Source organism: Trichechus manatus, unplaced genomic scaffold, assembly GCF_000243295.1.
Source record: "Trichechus manatus latirostris isolate Lorelei unplaced genomic scaffold, TriManLat1.0 scaffold00482, whole genome shotgun sequence".
Taxonomy (NCBI): Eukaryota; Metazoa; Chordata; class Mammalia; order Sirenia; family Trichechidae; genus Trichechus; species Trichechus manatus.
The window spans coordinates 72,399-78,024 of NW_004444418.1; the positions used below are offsets into that span (position 1 = coordinate 72,399).

The 5,626-nt window shown below is 35.9% G+C and overlaps 1 pseudogene; it reads right to left on the minus strand.

Annotated features, from left to right (window-relative positions):
- Positions 1–4,278: 4,278 nt before the first annotated feature.
- LOC101353635 (protein tyrosine phosphatase type IVA 1 pseudogene) lies at positions 4,279–4,793 on the minus strand (annotated as a pseudogene).
- Positions 4,794–5,626: the final 833 nt, after the last annotated feature.

Sequence of the window (5,626 nt, forward strand, 5' to 3'; positions counted from 1 at the left end):
AAAAAAGATGCCTTGGGCTGTTATCTCACAGCAAACTTTCTGGCCAAGTATGCAACTACCTAGAGGGCCTAGGTGAAGTGTTCTATAGAGAGCAGTTTGATTTCAAAGCTGAGCCACCTTGGGAACCTAGCTGATGATAGGGGGGTTCCATCTCCTAACTTGTCCATGTTCTGGCACCCAGTGTGACTGACTCTTTTTGTTATGCCCAGGTACAATCTATATTATGTTAAATGAAACTGCTACTTGGTACTTTGCTGTAAAGCTAGAAGCCCTGGTCATGCAATAATTAAGTGGTTTGCTGCTAACCAGAAGGTTAGCGGTTCAAACCAACCAGTGGCTCTGTGGGAGAAAAGACCTGGTGATCTCTTGTAAAGATTACAGCCTAGGAAACCCTGTGGGGCCATTCTTCTCATCCTATAGGGTCACTATGAGTTGGAATTGACTCTACAGCAAACAACAACAACAATCACCTTTCTATCACTGGGCTCTTTAAAATGGCCCATGTCTACTGCTTGTATTACTACCATTGACCTGTAAATGCCTGAACTGTTTTACCCTTCTTTCTCTTGATAGTCTCTTTCAAAAACAGGTTTTCTTATCCTAACCACTAGTACAAAATGTAGTTTTTTTCGAGAACACTGCTTTACAAATTATGGGTTATGAGACATTAAAAGGGGCAGAATCAATTTTGTGGAGTATCATTGGCATTTTTAATTGGAATAGAAAGGTATCAAACAGTCAATATCATAGTGCATCACAGACAGCAAGAAGAAAATTTCTTTATGAAGCTTTTCTGTGGTAGATTGAGTTTTGTCTACTATACATGAAGCTCATGTTACCCTATGAGGCAACAGAAACCTAGACATTTTAAATAACATGCCCAAGTGGCTGATCTGGTACTCAGATTTGTCCCAAACTAAACAGTTTCCCCAGGCTCTACTAGCAGTCTCATTGCCTCAAAACTCCACGGAACAGTAGAGAAGTTTGATAAGTGTTCAGTGACAATAAGAAAACTAGTGTCAAAGAATAAAATCTTGTCCTCTATTAGGAGTAAAAGAAAAGGAGTTTTATTGAGGAATAGAACATCTATAGCCAGGCATCACTGGGTGAAAATAGAAGGTGCTCCGCCGTTTAAGCAGAGAGGGGTTTATATACATAGAGAACAAAGGAAAGATAGAGAGTTAATGATCAATTGTAATAAGATCAGGTTCAACTTGAAGTCCTTTGAAACGTAAAAGTTGTCTACTTGATTATGAAGGAGTGAGTTACCACTTAGGAGAGAGGCACCAACTGGTTATACATGACTGTAGAACTATAGTTAATTATACATTTTTTTTTAGGAGCAAATTGTTTACAGCTTGACACACACGTTCTTCCCAAATGGTTTATATCCTGACTGATTCAGTTAGTCATGAACACATTCTTTCTGAGAACAATCATTTACATCTTGACATACTCTTCCTAAGTGGTTTGCATCCTGACCTTTTGTTTCCTGAAAATGCATGTTGGCCCTATAATTCTTAGTCTGACACAAGTAGATTCAGTTTGAAACTTTTCCATTTACACTAGTCCTGCCTTAATACCTGGACAATTGTTTCTTTCCACAAGTCAGCCTAACCAAGTCTCATTTCTAACAAAACAAATTCTAATACACAAATATACATGGAGAAGGAGAAGTTCAATTACATAATGAAATATTGTAAAATATTGACCATATCCCTAAGATGTGGAATTTTCTTCTTTTAAATTTTTTAATAATTTTTACTGTCTCTAAAATTATTTCCAAATAAGTAGAACATAAATGAAGAAATGCTATTCTCAAACATGTTGGCAGTCATTTTGCCTGACAAAGATTCCTTTCACTCATGCTGGCCCCATTTCCATTACATTATGGAAAAATGCTTAGTTAAAGCAATGCTGTTTAACTTTCAGATCTATACAGATCAAATAGTGACTTTGACTGACATCAGAGAATCAGACTGCTTTGTCAGTTTGAGTCATCCTCATGCCAGAAACTGTCTATTGGAATGACTATGCTTGTGACAAATAACGAAGTCTCCTACTTAGGTTGTAATGTGAAAATGTTCAGCTAGTAATTCAAGAAAAATGTATTAGGATTTCCTGTGTGTCTGGTACCATTTTCTGTGCAGAATAGTTTTGCTTGATTTGCTACTCTCAGTGGTCTACAGACAAGTATTTATTTATATTTTGGTTCTGGGTTAAACAATAATTTAAAAGATTAAAAAATCTATAAAAATAACAAAAGGATATTTTGACAATACATATATACTGCTAAAAAGTTTAAAATAATCCATGTGGAAATACCAGGGAAAAATAAAGAAATAAAATAAAAGCATCAGAAGGATAAGAGAAATCAATAAAAGCAGGAAGAGATCAGAGAGAACAGTGCTTGGAAAATGAAAAAATAAGTACTGAGAGTCACGATAGCCAGACATTATTCCCGTTGCATTCCACCCCTGCCTATCCATTCACTATTCATTATTATAACCAAATGTGTGATAACTGCTGTTGCTTCTTTAAGGCATATGCAATTAACTCCTTATGATATTATAAAATATAGTTGCATAAATCTTTCTGGTATTAAGAATAACAGCTAACATTTGTTCTATTGCTTATTAGTCACTGTTCTAACACTTCACAAGTATTAACATTTTTTTCCTTAGTAACGATCCTGACATTCTTTTGAAGAACAGGGAAAATGGTGGTGGTAGTTGTGTTGGTGGTGTGTGTGTTGCATGTGTATCTTATTCCAGGCCAAAACTAAGCTTATACATTATGAATAAATTGCATTTCATATAGGACTCATTGAGTATGACTCATACAAGCTAAAATTCCTAAAATTTTATTTCAAATGTAAAAACCTGGAAATCTTTTTCTAAAATAATGGAGCATCAAAGAAATATTTTTTATCATTTCTAAACCTTGAAACATGAGATTTTATAATGTTTTTATTATTTTATTTAAAAATATAACACAATTTGTATTTGTTACCAATAACTGTTTCAAGCAAGATATATAATTGTATATTAATAATCTTGTTATAACTTTTATTTGTAATGACAATTCTGAGATGTGAAAAAAATTAACCAGAACAACAGACTAACAAAACATTAAGGTATGCTCTTACAGTTATTTATGGGTGAGCTGAAGAAGAAAAAGCTTAAAGAAAATGCAGTGCTCTGTGAGAAAAATTATACTATCTTATTCTATCTTTCAAAATGAGTGGAGCTGAAAGGAAATGTTCACTCTTTACATATTTCCAATTTGTGAACAGCAGGTTAAATATTAGAACTGATAAATTGTAACTGACGCTGAAGGCCTAACCACGGTAAGCTAAATAACTGAGTTCCTGAGAAAATCTGGATACTATAGGCCTCTAAGCAAAAGAATGTTCCGTTAGAAAAATAAGCCTCATATCTTCAAGAACGTGGTCCAAATGTTCAATAAGATAACTTTCTATTTTTATAGAATAACAATAGACATTATTAGAGCACTCTGACTCCCCAAGATATTTCTAAATCTAATGGTCTCCTATCTCTCTAGCACTTGGTATTTCGGAGCAGTCACTAAGAACAAGCAAGCCTTCAATATGAAAACTTCTTGTTTATATGAAACACTTTTGTTCATCATCTCCTAAATAACCACCTAAAATCACTCCAGCAAAATGTATAAATATAATAAAAGAAAAGAAACAAAAGCATAGCCCACAAGCCCACAGAATAACACTTTCTAACCCACATGCCAGCATTATTTTCTTTCATTTATCAAGGATTGACAGACTTTTACCAAATGTTAAGGTGGTCGGTATACTAAACCAAAAAAAAATCCAAACCCATTGCCTCAGTGTTGATTCCGACTCATAGAGACCCTATAGAGGAGGGTAGACCTGCCCCATAGGGTTTCCAAGGAGTGGCTGGGGGATTTGAACTGCCAATCTTTTGGTTAGCAGCCAAGCTCTTAACCACTGCACCACCAGTGTCTGTAGATATACTAGGTGATCATATTTTAGAAAATTTGCCTGTTTGAAAAATGGAAAGAAAAAAAAAACGATTTGGCAAAGCACTGGGTATCAAGATATGTCCAGTAAAAGCAATACTTTGATGGCTGAGAATATCTTTTTTGTTTGTTTGTTTTTAATGCTCTTGTGGAAGCTTTATTAGACGTATTCACCAACTAACATGTTGGTAAGGATGCATAACAAATTAGGTCCTGGCTTAAGTTCCACTTCCAAGGCAATACCATCAGGCACCTGTTTTATTAAATGCAACAGTTGTTTCCATGACGTTTGGAGTCTTTGAACCACAGCCACATTTTAGGACAATACTTCTTCAAATACAATCGTTGCTTGCTGTTAAAAGCTCCACGTCGCTTTTGTCTTATGAACTGAATAGCATTTTCATATTTCATTCCGCCTTTAGTTAATACAAGGGCGACAAGCCCTGGAGCTCTTCCAAGACCTGCAACACAATGAACAGCAATACAACAAGCAAGTTCTTCATGAAATTTAATTTTTACGAGACTTCACTAGTCATCAACAATCTGGCTGGATGGTGGTGCATTATCATCAAAAGGCCCATCAAGAACACGGATGCTTTCTTTTTCGACAAGAGCAGTGTCATAAGCTGCTTCACATACTCTTACCATTGTAGTAACTCCATACTTCTTAAATTCCTCTATAAATTTAAGGTCACATTGGTTGGATTGTATATAATAAGAAATCTCATGTTCTTGTGTGTGACTTCCGCAGGAGCTGGGCAGTTCATTAGGGCCATGTTAATTTAGTTAAAAAACATTCAATGGAGTTATGAAAGAATCTAAAAAAGTGAATACAGAAATGATGTTAAGAAACTGAAGTCTATTTGAAAATACTCCACTTGAAATTCTCAGTGCTTTGAGTATGAATTTGGGAGTAATGGAAGATGAAATGAACCTCCTAACAAGAAGCAGCAATTCTTCCACCCAGTAATACTGAGGCAATAGAAAGGAAGTGCACTGAGGTTTACCCCATCCAGGACAGAACTCTTGAAAATTGCTCTTTGGATTTCAACTCAACACTTCTGTGTCACAGTCGGTCCTGGGGCAGCGGTGGCACAGGCGGTGGCAGTGGTAGCAGCTGCAGGGCAGGGGACAGTGGTGGTTGTCGTGCGGCAGCAGCAACAGTGCAGGTGGTGGCAGGAGCACCAAGCTCTACCATGCAGTCTCTGAAAATATCTTACCCACTGATAGAAGAGGAAAAAAAAACTGGACTGTGCTTTTTTTTAAAGGACTCATTTCTCAAATTATGTAACATGCATCACCTGTAACAGAATTGTCTGGTGTATGAGTGTAAAATGTAGATTACTGCATTTCACGCCACTCTCATGAATCAGAGTCTCAGTGAAAATCCCAGGGATTTACATTTGAAACAAACATCCCATAAAACTCTCATGAACACTGTTTTGAAAACCACTGGTCAATATATTACTAAAGGGTACAGATACATTACTGCAATAAGAGAAGAGGGGATGGGAAGATAAAATTGGCCTAGTTAGATTTCAGATACAATGATAATTCAGTCCTCTATGTTATCTTGAGTGAATATAATTAAGAGAAATTAGTTTTTATA